The sequence below is a fragment of the Crocuta crocuta genome, unplaced genomic scaffold (assembly GCF_008692635.1).
Source record: "Crocuta crocuta isolate KB4526 unplaced genomic scaffold, BGI_CrCroc_1.0 scaffold597, whole genome shotgun sequence".
NCBI lineage: Eukaryota > Metazoa > Chordata > Mammalia > Carnivora > Hyaenidae > Crocuta > Crocuta crocuta.
Window position 1 is genome coordinate 426,179 of NW_027532427.1, and position 20,683 is coordinate 446,861.

The 20,683-nt window shown below is 34.9% G+C and overlaps 1 pseudogene; it reads right to left on the reverse strand.

Moving 5' to 3' along the window:
• LOC144244148 (heterogeneous nuclear ribonucleoproteins A2/B1-like) overlaps positions 1-19,260 on the reverse strand; it is a 58,176-nt pseudogene extending 38,916 nt beyond the window's left edge.
• Between the last annotated feature and the right edge of the window lie 1,423 nt (positions 19,261-20,683).

Below are 20,683 nucleotides of genomic sequence, written 5' to 3' on the forward strand. Positions count from 1 at the left end.
AGATGATTCTTGGAGCACCTGGGTGACTCAGTCAGTTAAAGCATCCGACTTTGGCTCAGGTCATGACCTCACGGTTCGTGAGTTTGAGCCCCATATCAGGCTCTGTGCTGACAGCTCAGAGCCTGGAGCCTGCTTCATATTCTGTGTCTCCCTCTCTCTCTGCCCCTGCCCTGTTCGCACTCTGTCTCTCTCTCTCTCTCAAAAAATAAATGTTAAAAATTAAAAGATATTTCTTCTAACCCCCAAGTTTTAAAAGAAATGGCTCCTGCTATCTCCAAGTTCCACTAATGCCATTTCAACCACTCTGATTAAAGTAAATCAAATAGTTTTGAATTGAGCTTTTAAATACCAGTGAGCCCACTTTTTTGGTAATTGGTTATATTTTTATGCATACAGGTGCATTATCAATTAAATTAATTTGCTTCTAAAAATTCTAAGAATATCAACCAAAATCTAAGCTGATGTTTTCTGTAGCTAATTGAATAAAAGATCATTTCTTAATTTTTTTTAATTTAAATTCGTTAGTTAACAAACAGTGTTATATTAGTTTGAGGTGTACAATATAGCGATTCAACACTTGCATACAAAACCTGGTGCTCATCACAAGTGCCCTCCTAATCCCCATCACCTATTTAACCCACCCTCTCACCCATCTCTCCTCTGATAACCATCAGTTTGCTCTCTACAGTTAAGTCTGTTTTGTGGTTTGCCACTCTCTCTTTTTGTTCCCTTAGCTTGCTTATTTTATTTCTTAAATTCCACTTAGGAGTGAAATTGTATGGTACTTGCCTTTTTCTGACTTATTTTGCCTAGTGTAATACTCTAGTTCCATCCATATCATTGCAAATGGTACAATTTCATTTTTTTCACTGAGTAATGTTCAGTTGTATATACCTACCAATCATCTTTATCCGTTCATCAGTCAATGGATAATTGGACTTTTTTTTTAATCTTTATTACACTTAGTTTTCCAAACTGTCTATAATTCTATGTATTTTCTAATCAGAAAAATGTTATTGTCTAAAGAAAATAATTTTATTCTTTATTCCTACCAATTCCAGGTTCTTAACAGTATGAATTATATTGGTAGGAATACTGGCAATAAAAAATGACTTTATACATAATCACAAATATTTATGTATAAAATATATATTGCTATATATTTAGATTTTCTATGTATTTGCAATATGTATTCATAAAACATACAATTTTCATTCAGAATTTATTTTTATTGAATTATATTTCTAGGAATACAAGCATGCTCCTTTAGGATTCTGTACACTTATATAAATAATGTATTTAAATTAATTCCAAGTTAAATTTCAGTAATATCTATATGGCCATTTCATTTATTTCCATTTTAATCAACTGATTAATGAGAATAGTTATGAAGATGAATCTGAAGACCAGATTAGTGAAGCCATTTTGCATCATTTTTATAACATTTTATAAGTTATTTAGAGATGAGAGATAAAATCTTTATTTTTTTAAGTTTATTTATTTTGAGAGAGATAGAGATAATGTGAGTAGGGCAGGGGCAGATAGAGAAGAAGAGAGAGAATTCCAAGCAGTCTCCACACTGTCAGTGTACAGCCTGACACAGGGTTCGAGCCCGCGAAACCATCAGATCATGACCCAAGCTGAAACCAATAGTTTTTAACCAACTGAGCTGCCCATACACCCCAAGAGACAAAACCTTTAACCAAACAAACACAGCTGGGTTAAAACAAAAACATAGTAATTTTTTTTCTAATTCTAGAATTTATGATTTTATAACTTATATGTAAGTAATCAAGATATTTACAATATTACACCAACCATTTATGATGAATCTACTGGGTTTCTTTTGTTGTTTTGTTTTGTTTTCTTGTATGGCATTTGACTATTGAGTGATTATGGTATATTGTGTGAAGACAGTGAAATAGGCATGTAGTTTATGATATCAATATCAATCAATGATATCCATCAATCCAGATAGATTCTTTTTAAAATGTATTAATTAGGAATAGTTCACACACACATTCAATTTTGCACATATTAAGATAATCTGATCATGTGGTTTAATCTTGACCTCAAAAAAATTCATGGTTCTACATACTAAAGTCTCTCATCTTGAGCTCAGCATCCTGATAGTTTTCTTAATAGTGATTCTTTGTTGGTTATCATATTGCTGATCAGAATGCATTAGTGAGTAAAGACAATCCAATAATTTACATCTGCTTTCTATTTTATGTCTGCTCTATATTGTACCAATCTTATTTTTTAAATGCATACAACTAAAATTACTATTGATGTTTTAAAAGTGTTGCTTATCTGCCCACTAATATACATAGTGATCTAACTTAAAATAGATTTATGAAATTATCTTAAGCAATACTTTGTTGTAAATAATATGATTATCTTCTCATACATAATTTTTAAATTACTGAATGGTTTATTGCAAAATATCATAAAAAGGTATGTGGATTCTTATCCACATGATCATAAAGTAAGGAAAAAGTTAAAATGAGGAAAACTTTTAGACATTAAATAAATCTTTTGAAGGATTCACATTAGACCTCCTGTATGGTGAGAAAACATGAAAAGATTTAGTGGTTCATTTTCTTATGACATACAATATACATAGTCAATAAATCATCTGGAAATTGAATCTATGTATATGTAAGACCAACATTTGCATGAATATTTTCAGCCAAGGTTCCCCAATTCATTTTCAAAATATCATAAAGGGATAAAAAATGGTCTAATGTAGGTTTAGAGCATATATTTGCTACACAGAGCAAAGAAGTAAAAATGATTATGATGTATTAATGTTGAGTATAAAAAAATAACACTAACTTCAGTTACAGAATATAGAATCATGTTTACTTGAAAAAATACAATCTGAATTATGGATACTGAAAATTATTAAAGAAAAAAGTACAAACTTATTTGAATGGACTCCTTTTTAATTATAAAGAATAAAGGAAATAAAACACGAAAATTAAAATGTTTGGTCCTGCAAAATGCATTTTATTCCCGATAAGATAAAATGCAGTCTGGACTGTCTTAAACACAAGAAGAAATTCACCAACTTATGAAACTCAAGAGTCAAAAAGCAGCCTTGCTTCAGAGGCAAATTCTGGGTTAAACATCATCAGAGCATCCATTTCATGCTTTTGTTTGTTCTGTGTCACCTTCAGCCTCAAGCTGATTAACACCATAATGGCAAGATGGCAATAGAGATTTCAAAGCTCACATCATCACAGCACTATGAACTTTCAAATTAAGAGTCTTGAGTTTATTCTGTTCTGAGTTTAACAAGCTTAAGTCAGTCATTGCTCCCACGGACTGTGCTCCGAATTATGCTGATCTAGGTTAGGTCCTTCTTCCAGGTCCAATAGGAGGAACCAGAAGGTGGGTTATGCTTCTACACAATACAATCAGACATTAGGACCAACCAAAATAATGATATGTCCTATTGCCACATAACTAAATCACAAAAGAAAACAATGTAGATTTACTTTTGTCTTATAGGTTACCTACTCACTTCTCCAGCACTGAATATACTGTAAGATTTATTATTCAAATTTAAGATTTAAATTCAATAGTATCACAGGTGTAAATTAGATATGCATCTCTTTTCTTTTTTTTTTTGTCATTTTGATCTGACAAGTATAATCTTTCTCAGTTTAAGAAATTGTAGTTTATNAAGTATCACAGGTGTAAATTAGATATGCATCTCTTTTTTTTTTTGTCATTTTGATCTGACAAGTATAATCTTTCTCAGTTTAAGAAATTGTAGTTTATTATTTCAATTATTATTTATCTGCATCTACTCTGTTCTCAGTTTACATATAGCTGTATCCATCACTTTATCTTTTTTATTTATATTATTCATCTCTTCATCATCTCTTGAATTCTGAATTTCTTTTTACACATTTAGTATTGTATAATATCATAATAATCGTTAGCTACTACATTTTAAAAATTTAACAACCCTCTGTCTTAACTGAAAGTAACCCTTACAAGGTTCATGATGTCTCTTTTACTTGGACTAACATCCTTTTAAATATTATGTAACTCATAAATAATTATACATGTGTTAAGGAGGTATGCATGTAATTTTTAAAAATCATACAATAAAATTGACTCTGGCTTTTTTTGTACAGTTATATACGAATACACAGAGATATTCATTTCCAGTATTGAAGTCAAGTTCCCAAACCATTCTATCACTCCAGAAAACTTCTTCCTGTTATTCCTTTAAAGTCACCCTCCTCCAATCACTACTCCCAGCTCTACTCAACTTTTTGCCATCACTACAATATTGTCATCTCTAGAATGGAAGCATTAAGTAGGCAAACTTTGAGATTGGCACTTATCACTCTGAAGAAAGATCGTAAGCTCTATCCATATAGTTGCATGTGTATCAGTAGTTTGTTCCTTTATATGGATGCGCCACAGTTTATCTATTCACCTGCTGAAAGTAAATTCCATTTTTGGCAAGTTCCTATTAGACAATTTTGTACAGAGCGGTTAAATACCACTGTAATATCAAATACTGCTACGTGCATCATGTGTAATTTTTAGTGTGATCAGTTTTAATTTCTCTTAGGTAAATACACAGGAGTGAGATTGCTGGGTCATTCTGTGGGAGGTCAGGGGGGAGAAACTACTGTGTAGCTGAAAGCATGTCGCTTTAACACCAACAAAAGAGTTACATTTACTCCATATTTTCATCTGCCATTAGTACTGTAGTTTTTTCATTTTTATCCATTCTAAAAGGTGTGTAGTGGTATCTCATTATGGTTTTAAAATGCTTTTTTTAATGGTTAATAATGTTACCTTTTAATGCACTTATTTGCTATCTCTATATACTCTCATGAAGTGTCCAAGTTTTTAACTATTTTTGTGTTTTATTGTTGAGATTTAAGAGTTTCAGTATTCTTAAAGCACAGTCTTTTGCTGAATTTTTTATTTGCAAATATGTTCCCCAGCCTGTAACTTGCTTTTTCATTCCCTTAATGGTGTCTTTCACAGAGAAAAAACTTAATTTTGATGATATCCAATTATTTTTTCCTTTTGATTGTTTTTGTTGTCATACCTAAAAAGCTCACCTAACATGATATTTTCTTTTCTCCAATATGTCCTTCTGCTGGGAGCTATTCTTAGCCCACTAGTCGAGAAAACTCCTGGTGAGGTTATAGCAAGTTTGCACTGTCTCTTGCCAATCTGATGACAACCGATATCCACCCACACTCAATTATTTCTGCTTGAGCACAGACCCCCAAGGTACCTTGTTGATCAGTATCAGGAGTGATTTGTCCCCTTATTCTGGCCCTGGTATGATGATTGCACCTTGTGAAGGAACTTATTGTGGGAACTTCTTCTTTTGATTATGCAAACAGACATCATGTCTCCAGCAGGTCCTGTTTCCCTCCATCCTTTCCCTTGAGCTATAAACAAGCTAATGACCCTTACTCATAAAAGATTGACCTTTACACGTACAATTCTGTTTCTGTGGTTGTGTTAGTCCAAGAGTTTCATACAGCTCAACATGTAAATCAGCTAACCAAAAATGTCTCTCATGCCCTAGCTATTCAAGAAATCAAAGACAAAAAACTAGACATAAAGGTAAATGTACTCAAAGAGGATATTCTATGTATTGGAAATGAGCTAAACTCTTTAAAGGTATGGTTGGCTCTCTGGTGCCATAAAGACTATAACTGGACAATTAAGTCTTGCCCAGAGACAAAGATCCTAACTTAGAGAGAAGGAACAGATAAGGGCAGAACATAAGTTACTACATGTACCTTTACTGACTGGTGATGTATAGCAGTCCCTTCCCTAAGGCCTACATTCTGCAAAAATCTTCCCTTACACTGGCAGCTGTGATGAGGATGGATAAGAGTATCTACAAATNGGAATACTTATGTAAAACCTGTTTCTGTACATTTTCCAAAAACACCTTATCACAGAGAACTATCCATTGTAAAAATTCCATTTTCTGATGCCATGTTAACGTCTGACCTATAAATAAAGAAACCAAAACCGAAGGCAAAGATGCCTGCCTGGTGATCAGAAAGATTCTCATGGCTCTCTCACTCCCTCCCTCACCGACACTGTCCATCCTCCAGGGATCCCTGGACCTGGCCAGAGCTGGACTCCAGCATCCTTCTAAATGTTTTATAAGTGTTATGTTTTACTTTTATATCTGGGATCCATTTTGAGTAAATTTGTGTAAAACACCAAATGCTTAGGTTCAGATACTTTTTTTTTTTTTAATTTCTCTTTCCTTTTCTATTTTACATAAGGATGGCCAATTGTTTCAACACCATTTCTCCTTTTTCCATGGGTTTCTTCAGCAACTTTGTCGAAAATCAAATGGCCATTTTGTGTGAATGTGTTTCTAGATTCTATTCTTTTCTTCCTGATCTATGTGTCTGAACCTTTACCGAAACACTCTCTTAATTATCACTTTACAGTATTCTTAAAACTATGTAGTATGAGCTTTCCAACTTTATGGTTTCATTTATTCTCATCTTTGCACCTCCATACAACTTTAAGAATCATTTTGTCTTTATCTAAAAAATCTCTGTTGGGTTTTAATAGATATTGCACTGAATCTACACATCAATTTAGGGAGAATTAACTTTTTTAAATGTTTGTGGTTTTTTTTTTTTTTTTTGAGAGAATACATAAGTTGGGAGGGGCAGAGAGTGAGGGGGACAGAGGATCCAAAGTGAGCTCTTAGCTGATAGCAGAAAGCAAAAGGCAGGGCTTGAACTCACAAACCATGATATTATGACCTGAGCTCAAGTAATCAACCTACTGAGCCACACAGGTACCTCAAGAATTAACATTTTTTATGTTGAGTCTTCCAATCTAAGAAAATAAGTCTTTCCATTTCATTAGGTCTTCCTTTATATCTTTTATCAGCATTTTGTAGTCTTTAGCAGAGAGATCCTGAAATTTTATTAAATTTATATTCATATATTTAACTTTTGTTGGTGCTATTAGAAATATTATTGTATTTTTAACTGGTTTTTCACTTGTTTGTTGCTATTATATAGAAATTTTTCTGTTGACCTGTATCTTCTAAATTTGATAAATTCTCCTTTTTAGCTCTGGGACTTTTGGTATTTTCAGTCTTTTTTTAAGTTTTAGATTACTTAGGCTTTCCTACACAGATGTTGTATTGTCTGTGAACAGGGGTAGTTTTAATTCTTCCCCTTTTATTACATAAGCTTTTAAATGAAAATGTTTTCTTCTTTCACTGCATTGACCAAAACTTCCAGTCTGGGAAAGGTGAGAATGGGTATTCGTGTGTTATTTCCAATCTTAGGGGAGAGAACTTCATATATATGGTTTTAACAATTCTCACTGCACTCTCAGTTTTGTAGCTTTACTTCTTTTAAGGTATTTATAGGGTGATGAACACTCTGATTTTTCACATTTCCTCTCTTTCTCTGGGGAATCGAATGAATTTACCTGTTTGTTATCATTAGAAAACAAGATTACTGCCATAGATCATGTGGGCCCATGGTAGAAAAGTTTTAGTCCCAGGCAAATGCTAGGAGGGAAAAGATGTGGTTTCCAGTGGAGGTTACACTGTGTATATTGCTCTGGCAGACCAAAATTAGCAAAAGTCAGCACCAATGATCTTGTTAGTCAGCACTAAGCTGACTAACAAGTAACTGTTTGATCCCAGTATCGAAAACTAGGTAGCCACTGGCAAGATACTGGGAAGATCTATGTTAAATTTGACCCATAATTTTTATAACTATACTAGAATATATATAAAAAATTACATCTGATATACTTCTCTTTGGTATCATATCAGGGACTGGAATTCAAATAGAGTGTTTATGTGGAATTTAAGAAATAAAGCAAAGGAAAAAAAAAAAAAGATGAAAGAAAAGACCAAACAAAAGAGAGCAAAAACAAACTAACCAACAAAACAGAGGTTCATATACAAAGCACAAACTGGGGGCTCCCAAAGGACAGGCAGGGAGGTGATGGGGGGTGGGTGAAATAGGTGAAGGGATTAAGAGTACACTTAGACTGATGAATATTGAGAAATGTATAGAATTGTTGAATCATTATATTGCACACCTGAAACTATTTATAATACTGTGTGTTATTTATACCTCATTTAATATAAAAAGAGAACTATGCTATTTTGTAAAATTATTTAGATTTAGTATACACCATTAAGGATCCAGTGAAAGTAAAATTGATTTTCATCATTGAAGACTCTATACTTAGATAAAACAAGTATAATACCTACACAGAGATGGAGAGATTTATTTTTCCTTTTCATATGGTGATACATGAACTTGTTTTCTTTTTAAGCTCAAGGAAGTGGGTTGAAAATTAACTGAATATTCCTACAAATTATATGCTCAATAGTTTTAGAAGATCCTTATATAATTCATAGCTGGACAAGGCCATGGGGAAATTATTAGTTTGTGTTATTTTCTTCAATGGTCAACTCATCACTGGTCAATTAATTTTTACAGAGGTCTTCAATAAGAAAGATACACTGAGAATTTTTTAATATTTCTCCTGAGTCTTGAATGTATTATATATTTATATTTCATATATTTGACCATATATTTTATGTTACAAGTATGCACTTTAAAATATATATTTCTTGAAAGAAACAGACTAAATGGCAATTTTTATAATTGTGTGTTAAGTACATAAAGTTTGTTCACCAATTCTTAGTTTTGTGTAAATTTTATAATTTTCGCCATAAAAATTATAATGTTCATGAAATCTCATAATCCTTAGAAAATCTTTCTAAAATATGTGTAGATTGCTAAAAATTCTAAGATGCTTGTGTAACTGAAATAATAAAATAACCTAAGAAATAATTAAGGCCTCATAGAAACTAAGTTTGGAATTAAGAAACTCATATGTACCTTGAAGAATCTGGCTTGAAAATGGGACAGTTGGAATATCATCTCCCAGAAGATAAGATAAAGTATAAATAAGATGGGTATTGAAAAAAGAATTAAAATAGTGAACAAAAAATATTCTTAAATATGAGCAATACATGAGTTGTAGTATTTTAAAGCCAGTTATTTTGGGGCACCTGGGTGGCTCAATCAGTTAAGTGTCTGACTTTGGCTCAGGTCATGATCTCACAGTTCGTGGGTTCAAGCCCGTGTTCAAGCCTAGCATTGGGCTCTGTGCTGACAGCTCAGAGCCTGAAGCCTACTTCAGATTCTGTGTCTCCCTCTCTCTCTGCCTCTCCTTTGCTCATGCTCTGTCTCTTTCTCTCTCTCTCACTCTCTCAAAAAAAATTTTTTTAATTTTTTAAAAAGCCTGTTATTTTATAATTATATGGCATTCATTTCCCTTATAAAGTTTTTTGTATATTGAATAGTAAGGCCTAAGTTAATTGACTTAAAATGGCTAGATTGTATTTTTCATTCGCAAAAAGAACTAATTACTGAACAATCTATTATACTATTAGTCAAATTTCATTTTTAACTAACTGCTTTATTGGCATGATTCAGGGTAACTACCGATTTGTTTATAAGGGGATCGGACATACTAATTGGTGATCAACCTTCAAATAACCAACTGAATGGAGGACACAGATCACTGTCTATGTTTAGAGTAACTGCTTAGTAATAATAATTAAAATGTATTGAATATTTGATCTGAGCCAGGAACTCAACTCCGTAACAGGGGCTAAAATTCCATTTAATCCTCACCACAAAACTATAAGTAGTACTACCATTGTTCTTTATTACAAAAATGAAGAAACCACAATTTAGATATCTTGCTTCCATGTAGTTTTAGAAGCTTACGTATGTTTAAATATGGAAATCAAAGTACAGAAGACTGACAAATGAATATAATGATAGTTCAACACTTACTGGTAAAAACACTAACATTTTCTCATTCCTAAATTATACTGTAATCTTTGAAAGCATCATAGTAAGAGTGAAAACCCTAAGGAAGTTATTAAAAATTTAGCACACTCTGCTCATGTGGGAGTATAGATTCTACTTTCTGAAGAGATTATTATAGATATGCCTGGAATAAAATGCAAATATCACACAGAGTGGGCTGGAGATCTCAGCTGGGTTTCCCTAAAACTTATTACCTCAAAATTTTAAATACCAGAATAAATGTATACTCAAGCAAATGCACGACTCTAAAGGAACATCTTAATGCAAGTTAGCAGAATTATGAAACTAAATAAGTACCTGGATATGGAAAGTCAAACAGAGATGTGTGTGAGGTGCAGAGAGAGGAATATAAAAGAATGGAGCAAGGATAAGTAACAAAGCAGGAAAAGGACAGGATTTATGTGGAAAATGCTAGGGTCACTCATTCAAAAGTAAACAGATTTGTTTCCATTTGAATTTACATTTTATATGCAAAAATTGATCATTACTAATTACTCTCAAAACCTACATTTACTCAAAATCTAGTTTGAGGGGTGCCTGGGTGGTTCAGTTGGTGAAGCATCTGACTCTTGATTTTGGCTCACGTCATGATTTCACACTTTGTGAGTTTGAGCCCCACATGGTGCTCTAGGCGGATGGCATAGAGCCTGCTTAGGATTTTCTCTCTCATCCTCTCTGTTACTCCCCAGATTGTGATCTCTCTCTCTCTCTTTTTCTCTCTCTCAAAATAAATTAATAAACTGAAGAAAAAACAGTTTGATCTAAGAAATTCTATGCAGCTAAGAGTATGCCATACCTGGTACTCTTTTTAACCACATTTTTTTCTAGAATTCTAATTCAGAGAATAATTTCAAAGATAAATATTAATGACACAAATCAATGATCTAAGAATAGCAAAAAATAAAAAAGTGATGATGTGCACTTATATAACTATCATCTTTTTTTTTAATATTTTCATTATTTCACTCCCAGTGGTTATTAGTTCAGAAAGGATTACATAAAAATCATGCAAATATTCCAGACAGTATCCACACTACATTGGCATCTGGAAATGTCTATTTTAGCTCTGCATTTCCCTTTCTAGCACAGTGCCTGGCGACACAACCCCTCTGAGACCTAGGCAGGAGGGGACGTGTGTGGATCTGAGTCCAGGGTTTTGGAGGAACTCTGATCCTCACCTCCCCAGCTGTGCTTCCTTCCATACATGAAGCAGAGTCATCAGTGTAAAGAGGATTTACTCACTTGAGCCCACATTCTCCAGCTGTCGCTTGGAGTTTTCTGGTCCCCTCACTCCTTCAGCAAGTGGCTCAGAACCCCCGACTGAAGCCTGAGCGAGCCCTTTCCTGGCTCTTCCTTTCCAGAGAGAAGCGCAAAGCCAGGTGGGTATCCCGAGGTGTCCCTCATCTCGTCAGAGACCCAGGGCAGAGCGAGAAAAAATAAGGTGGGCTGCAGACCATGTCCTGTTGCTGCCAAGTATTAGCGTGGGACTTAAAAGTGTCTGAAAACTCTAAATCGAAAGTAGGTTTTCCTTGAAGTTCTGAGGGTATGTGTTATGTGCTTGTTAGGCACAATTATACTCATTTCATTAATTATTTATAAAAGTAATGAAAATAGAAATCAACTGTAAGTCCCTGTTTTAATTAGAATGGACAGTAAGAACATCCCTGAAATCTCTGAGGCTTAATACTCATTCTGTGGGACCCCAGTCCAAAAGGGGTCACCAGGAGAGAAAAGTTCCTATTACTTGCAGGACCCAGGCAAGAGTATAAATGGAGCTCACATGCTTTATATTGTAAGTATTCGGAAATATAAATTAAGATAATAAACAGTCAACTGTGTTTCCTTCCTATCTTGATAAACCTTCAAAATAATAAAACTGAAAACTACAGGTAAATGTATAGTTTTATTTAATAAGGTTGGTCTAAACACTTAAAAATAAATGTTATCATTATTCTCATCTAGGGGATCTACTGATGAGCTTGTGGTGTTTGTATGAGAAATACAATAAAATATAAATATAATAAAGCCTTGAGCCAGCATTTTAGTAAAATCACTACTACTGACATTACAATCAAGAATTTCACATAATTTGGGGTGTCTGGGTGGCTCAGTTGGTTAGGCGTCCAACTTCAGCTCAGGTCATGATCTCAAGGTTCATGGGTTCAAGCCCCGCATTGGGGTCTGTGCTGACAGCTAGCTCAAAGCCTGGAGCCTGTCTTCGGATTCTGTCTCTCTCTCTCTCTCTGACCCTCCCCTGCTCACGCTGTCTCTCTCTCTCTCTCAGAAATAAATTTTTAAAAACATTAAAGAACTTTAAAAAAAGAATTTCACATAATTTGACATTTTTACCAAATTAGGTGAAGTTTTTGTGTAATTGTCAATATTAATTTATCTCTTAGTTAGTTTTAAGAAAAATTTACCCAGCTGAGAGAGTGGCAACTTGAAACATTAAAAATTTAAAGCAATTTCAGAACAAATCAAGAATTTTACTTAGACCATCCAAACATTATAGGAGAAACATATATAAATTATTTTCAGAAAATATTAAAAATATTTTAATGTTACCAATTAAAAAATCACTATTAATTATATTATGGTTTTTACTGACTCTTGAAGAAACATCTAGCATCTGCAAACAGTAAGCCCTAAATTTTCTTCCCCATCTTTCAATGCTAACATATAAAGAAACCTGAAAATAGCAGTATATCACTCAGTTTATTCAAAAGGTCTTCTCAATTAAAATATACCTGAAGTCTACAATGGACAAAATATAACTGTTTTACAGGTTTTTAATATTTTTAACTGTATATTCTTAATTATGCAAACCTTTTTGTTCCTGATTATAATTTTCTTATGTATACTAAATATCCTATTTCGTATTTCATATTAAATGCTTTGATTTAACAAGTTTCTCTAAAATTTATCTGTATAAGCATTTAATTCTTTATTTTTCTCAATTGATTTAAAAAAATTTTAATGTTTATTTATTTTTGAGGGACAGAATGTGGGTGAGGGAGGGGCAGAGAGAGAGGAAGACACAGAATCTGAACCAGGCTCTAGTCTCCAAGCTGTCAGCATAGAGCCAGATGCGGGTCTCGAACCCACCAACTGATATCATGACCTCAGCCGAAGTCAGATGCTTAACAACTGAGCCACCCAGTTGCCCCAAGCTTTTAATTTTTTAAAAATTGAAATAATGAAATTTGATATTTTTTACTGTAGTGAAAGTTTTTACCAATAGCATTAGTTATAAGTAAAAATTCATACCAAGTAACTATATACAGTGCAAGTTAAAAATTCTGTTTTTCTGTCAAAGAACATGATTTACTTCTTAAAAAGAATTTTCTGTTGTTTTCTTAGTTCTCTACTTTATTTTATAAAGTCTAATATAAATCTAATTATTCTGAAACCATCATGTTTCTTAATAAAAATTTAAATAATGCTCTATATAAGGCATAAAAGTCTTAAAATTTGGGGGGAAAAACTCTTTCTTATAAACTCTTTTGCTCACCACTCTTATTATCTCCATAGTCTTGTCCTTGGTAATGTCTCAAATACTTCAATACTTCAAATAAAGTTTTTTTTAGTGTTCATGTTAGTCTAAACCTATACTTCAAAAAACAAGTGTGAAACCAATAATTCATTGATTTTGACTTTTTAAATGTTTGTTTAATTATAAGGGTAGTAAAAATATTTTCCAAAGCATTTATTACCTGTGGCACATTATAGCTGCAAGACTTCTGCCTTTGGTACATTCCAGTTAAAGTAGTACTTATTTACTTTTTATTTTATGTATAGTTTCTTTTGATAATTTATTATCTATTAAATTAATAAATTTTGAATGTGTCACATTTGATAGTGATTATTATTTCTATTTTACGTGTCATGTTACTAAACCCTATGTACAAATTTGAAATGTTTTGCTGTGAGCGCCATGAATGTAAAAAAGATGTTCAGTGAATACTGAGCACACAATATTATTCTATTAAAAAAATCATGCTGAAGTCCTATGCCATTATTTACTTGTCTTTACTTATGGTATATTGTTTGCTACTTATTTACTCTTTTTTTCAGGTCCTGTAATTAATTGCATGAGTCCTTTATTCTGTGAAAGTGAAGAATTAGTATTACACTTTGCATATCACGTCTATCCCTATAAAAACACAAATCAATAAATATGAACTTTTTAATATTGCAACATGTTCTTTAGCCCTCAAGAAAAACTACTGCAAACTTTGTGCTGATTCATATGTAGCTCGAGAATCACGAATAAATAGAAATGCAGAAGAAAAACAGAAAAATGGATATGCTCAATACTGGAAAATGATACTTCAGGATGCAATCTTAAGGAAGAGGTACTTTTAAGTATTCTTCTCCAACATGGCATAGGAGTATAAACGACAAATCTACAAGGTATTTTAGTGCAATTGTCTTTTGTTTTGAGGACATGGAGCAAACGAGGAAGAAAACACAAAATTTCTTTTTTATTTCTAATATTTAGGGCATTCTAGTGCTTCCTTCATTGACCCGTTTGGTATTTACAATTGTGTTTCCAAGTATTTGGAACACTGCCTAGCAATCATTCTCTTACTGACTTCTACTTTAATTCCACTGTGGTCAAAGAAAATACTTCATACAACTTGAATCCTTTTGAATTCATTGATTCTTGTTTTAGAGCCCAGAATATATTCTGTCTTAGCAAATGTCCCATGCGATCTTGAAAAGACTGTGAATTCTGTTACATTTGGCTGAAGTGTTCTATAAATGTTAGATCAAGTTACTTGATAGTGTTCTTCAAATATTCCATTTTCTTACCGATTTTCTCATTATTTTCTCAATTATTGAGAGCAGAATGTTAAAATCTTCAAACTACACTGAATTTGTCTATTCAAAATTTTATCTGTTTTTGATAAATATACTGAAAGCTTTGTTATTAAGTTAATAAATGTTTATCATTATTTCCTATTGATGAATTAAACATTTTCAGCCCTGTTGAATATGCTTATCCTTGGTAATATTCTTTGTTGCAAAATGTACTTTGCATGGGGCTCCAAAACCTTTTAATGAGTATTGGCATTGTGTATATCCTTGTCCATGATTTTACTTCTAATCAAGTCTTCATTTAGAGTGTTTCTTATAGTATGTAGTTGTCTTGCTTTTTACCCACCCTTACAAAAATCTGTATTTCAATTTAACTTCCTGTTGCATCAATGTGATTATGAATATATTTTGGTTTGTTTCTATTTTTCTTGTTCCATGTTTTACATTTTCCCCATTTTAGTGTTGTTCCCTTTTCCCTCTTTTTTTGATTCTTATATGATTCCATACCATCTATTCTGTTGGCAAATTAGTTCTCTTACTGTTTGCTATTTGTCTCATTATTGATTTTTATGGTGTACATTTTTTTTTTTTACTTACCACTGTCCATTTTTAGGCTATACTGTGTCACTTAACTTAAATTTCTCCCCTACCAAACTTTATGCTTGAATTGCCATTCATTATATGACATATACGTAATAAATCCACAATATGTTGTTGTTATTTCATGTTTAAATAGTTATCTCTTAGGGGCTTTTAAACAAGCAAAAAAAAGTGACTTTTTTGTGGCTTTGCAATATAAAACAATAGGGGGTAAAATAAATCTAGTCACCCATAGGAATAACATTTTTGAACGGCCAAGCAATAAATATATTTTTTAAACTGAAGTAACTTTTAATTATTAAAGTTCTAGGGGCACCTGGGTGGCTCATTCAGTTGAGCATTAAACTTTTATTTTTGGCTATGTCATAATCGTAGGGTCATGTGATAGAGCCCTGTGTTGGGATCTGCACTTAGCTTGGAGCCTGCTTAAGATTCTCTCTCTCTCTCTCTCTCTCTGCCTCTCTCCCTTTTCATGCTCTAAAATTAAAAAAAAATTCCTGTGTTTCCCTCTCTCTCTGCCCTTCACCTACTCTCTCTCAAAAATAAACATTAAAAATTTTTTAATAAAAAATATCTTTTTTAAATAAATAAAATTCTTTTTTGCTTCCTGAAATCATACTAATATTTTAATAAAATTCTATATTTTCATTTCTCTTCACTTTTCAATAGCTTGATCCCAAAATTTTATGCTTTCTTTTTCAAGCTTTCAAAAGGTCACATCTCCAGATTTAATATTTAATTTTCTTCAATAATTTTTCTAAATTTGACAATTATGCAAACTGGAAAAAGAAGAATTCATCCATATGCTCTAAATTTAATTGTGTGATTATGTTCTAATTTTAATTGTGTGAATGGGTTACTTAATACAAATTTTCCATTCATTTATTTTGATGTTTCCTGCCAGATTCTCAATAACTTTGAAATCATTAACACATCCGGATCAAGAACATAATATGGGAAAAACTACTTATTTTCAAAAACTGTGATAAAGATTTGTTGTCACCGTTCCAGATACACATTTCTTTTTTAAATGGCTACAATCTGGTACAAATTTTAACTCAAGATAAAGTGAACTCTCAATTCAAGCTATAGCTATAGCTTTGAGGAAATCAAGAAAGCTTTTCATTTCATTGCCTTCTAGACAATAATGATTTATTTCATGATCTCAATACATTAAGATGTCAAATTATTCTTTATAGTTAGAAGCCAAGCCTCTATCAGAAAATTTTTAAACTTTGAAATACAAAAATTACATACTAATATATTTCCTAAAATAGGGGTGTCTGGGTGGCTCAGTCGGTTAAGCATCCAACTTTGGCTCAGGTCATGATCTCGCGGTTCGTGGGTTCGAGCCCCGCATCTGGCTCTGTGCTGACAGCTAGCTCAGAGCCTGGAGCCTGGATCAGATTCTGTGTCTCCCTCTCTCTCTGACCCTCCCCTGCTCACACTGTCTCTCTCATAAATAAATAAAACATTAAATATATCTATATATTTCCTAAAATAAGAAAAAAAGTAACAAAAATCCCAAAATAAGTTATTACCATCAAAGGATGCCAAATTTTAAATTTTGTTTAAATTTATTAAACAAATAAAAAATTTTGTTTAAGAAGTTTTTTTAATTTTAATAACAGTATAGTTAACATTCAATCTTATACTAGTTTAGGTGTAAAATATAGTGGTTTAACAGTTCTATACATTACTCTGTGACTGTGACAAATATACTCTTTAATTCCCTTCACCTATTTCACTCATCTCTCTACCCATCTCACCTCTGGTAACCACCAGCTTGTTCTCTGTGGGTAATAGTCTTTTTTGGGTCTCTTCTGGACATCCAAATGGCCAACAGACACATGAAACGATGCTCAGCATCCCTCCTCATCAGGGAAATACAAATCAAAACCACACTGAGATACCACCTCATGCCAGTCAGAGTNGCATCCAGCTTCAGATAAGGTCATGATCTCATGGTTTGTGGGTTTGAGGCCCAAGTCAGACTCTGTGCTGATGGTTCACAGCCTGGATCCTTCTTCAGATTCTGTGTCCCCCTCTTTGTCTCTGCACTTCTCCTCACCCAAAATAAACATTAAAACAAATTTTAAAAAATAGAAATTGCATCTACTGTGTAAGTGCATCAAAACATGAAATTCAAGGGGCATTTGGGTGGCTCAGTCGGTTGAGTATCCAACTTTGGCTCAGGTCATGATCTCACAGTTTGAGTTCAAGCTCCGCATCAGGCTCTCTGCTGTCAGCTCGGAGCCCCTCTCAGATCCTCTGTGTCCCTGTCTCTCGGCCTCTCCCAACTCATGCTCTCTCTCAAAAATAAACATTTAAACAAATATGAAATTCAAAATCTTCTTTACATCTACCACATATTTGTTAACTGCTTGTCCTATCAGGATATTACTTGTAGCTTGAAGCCTTTAAAAAAGTCAGCAGGCACGAACGTTTAAAAGTTGTCTCTGGTAATATCACCAGGCATGGCTGAGAGAGGGTGCAGGACTATTAGAAGCAAACTGGATTTCAACCCTGCTTCTGAGAGGCAGCTCTGACTACAAAGGGCAGGCAAGTCTCTTCAGTCACAGAGCAGGAGCAGTGCCATGCATTTTTAGGCTCAGTTATTGTATTTTTACATGTGTGTACTTCATAAAAGTAGGCACTTTTATGCTCCTGTTAAATGGGATCTCCTATTTGAATTGCTTGGTGAGGGCAACTAAAGCATTATTGCCTAAGGAACTCATTAAGTGTAGATATATAGCTCTCCTATCTCCATCCATGTATGTATGTATGTATGCATGTATCTATCTATCTACTATGTTTCTATACTTATTTACAGAACAAAACAACAACAATTTAAATTAATTCCCTACCCTATTTTATTTTAGCCTTTCCACAATCTTGCAAGGTATATAGGCCATGGAAAAAGCACTGAGTTCACCAAGACACTTGAAAGATGCCTCTGCTGTTTGTCATTGTGCAACCAAGAAATGGTGCAGGGAATTCCACCCCCATCTTCTCTGTCCTCCTCTCTTACCTCCCTTTGCGGATTGTATTCCAGGCATATTAGTTTATAATTGCTCCCTGAGGATATCAGGTACCTTTCCTCTGAGCTTTTGCAGTGGTTATTCCCGTTACCTGGAATGCTCTTCCCTCAGACATTTGTTTCATTCACCTCCCTCCGGCCTGTTCACATCCCACCTTCCTAGTGAGGCTTATCCTGTCTACCATTTAAATTGAAGGCTGTGGTTCTGCCTGTAATGTCAATGCTCCATATGCTGGTTTATTCTCCATAACATTAGTCACTGGCTAACCTATTAGATAATTTGCATGTTTGTATCTCTGCTCCCCTGCGCCTAGAATGTAGGCTCCACACAGTCAAGAATTTTGCCTTTTTTAAGTCCAGTGGAGATCCAGCAAAAAAAGTCTAGGGACAACCAGAACCGGGCACAATTCTAACTTCTGTGATTTGATACTTTAGCGACTTAGATCAGAGCCGAGCCAGTTACTGAAGAGAATTTCTTCTACTGCATTTAAGTAGCACAATAAACTCAATGAAACTGAAATTTCCAACAATTACAGAGCAGGTAAGAGCTGTTTCTCCATTTGTTCCTCCAGGCACAAATCTATCCTCCCTGGGTGATGAGGGAATGTGTAAGAATAACTGGCCTACGTCTAAATTAAATATGAAGACATACAAGAAAATATTTAAACATTTCATTAAAAAAATTATTGAGTAGTTTCCTTTGACACATCAGGGGTTATCTAGCATCTAGTAAGGTCAGAGCGGGGTGAGAGAAGAGCAAAACACAGAGGGAAGAGGCAAGGGTGAGTCACCTCATCTGTCCCTCGTTTGTACCTTACTTCCTCCTGGACTGTCATCCCTTACATTCAAAATGCAGACTGCAGACGTCAGCACATGCAGGTAGAACATGTAGCCACTTCCACATCCCAGTCACCGTGACATGGGAAATTCTGCATCCTTAAGTGTGGCTCAACCATCACCATTCACACAGGTTAATCCTTTCTCTACTGCTGAGTCAAAAAGAAACAAGAGTGAAGGCAGATTAATAAGAACAAAGTTTTATACACATATGTGTATAAGTACACAATGTGGGAAGGAGAAAGGCCCACTGAGGCAAATCGGTTGGGGAAACCACTACAGACAGCAGTGGTGTCCTGCTGGTTCCAAGACCAGAGAAAACTGGCCAGGAGCTTGGGTCAGCCGCGTTCACGGTCACGCCAGGGATGGCACAGTTGGTGATTGATGCAACTTTCTTCTATTTTCCACCATTGGAACTTCTTGAATCTGGTGTTGTTCTGGAGTAGTTCTATACTAGGGCGAGTGCGCCCCTCGCCCTCCAAAACACACACGTACACAGAACAACACAAAAATACACATGTGCACACAAGGTACACACTTGCTGTATGAAGAGATCAGGTTAAGTGTCACTTAAAGGTGTTGGGCCCCTTTCAGGTGCAACAGAGTCCATTTCCAGTTATATACAATTTGCAAGGAATCTTTGGTCGTTATTTGTTGAGATTCATGACGAGAAGGAATTGTTTGGTGGCTCTGATGAAGCCCTAGGCAGGTTATGAAGGTGTTCTAGTCATGCTCAGAGCACAGGCACAGGTGACCAGGATAAACACAGTGCTTGCTCCTCCAGAGGGGTACCTGACTAGGGCGAGCCCAAGTGCTGTTTAAAATTTCACGGTGGTGTCTCCCATCGCACGACCTGCACTGTGCTTAGGGGGGGCACATGCGCTGTGTGCGGATGAGGTTCTGTAAGTGTATCCAGTCATAGCAGGCGTGGGGTTCTTCCCCGGAGCACCACCTGTGTTAGGGGTAAGTGGGCTCCCTGTGTTCTTAGGGGGGTGCTGACAGAGAGGCCTGCCATCATAGATGTGATAGTGTCTACATCTGCGACAGCTCCTGCTGGATCTGCCTTGGGTCCTCCACAGTTATTCTTCTGGGAAGCACGAGTACCAGGTCCTCCCATTGTGACAATGACCTTGTCCCCTCCGTGTTTACTGACTGTCTGCTGGGCAGGTGGACCGCCGTTACTGGGAGGGACCGTGGAACTACATGTGGATGTGGCTCCAAGTACAGACACAGTGCTGCCACCTGCCACTGCGACAGAGGCAGTGTGGGCCGGCAAGCTGCAGGGGATCTGTGGGGGGTGAACGCACACATTTCTTGACACACGTGTGGCTCTTCCACATGGAGTGATGGGATTTTGCGTAGATGAATCCTGGGAGCGATTACGGGTCCCAGGAGCAGCTGAAGCTCCGTCTCTGGGAGGACCGTGGCCGTCTCCCCCTGCTCCACCCCCTGCGTTGTTGACAGTTGGACTCTT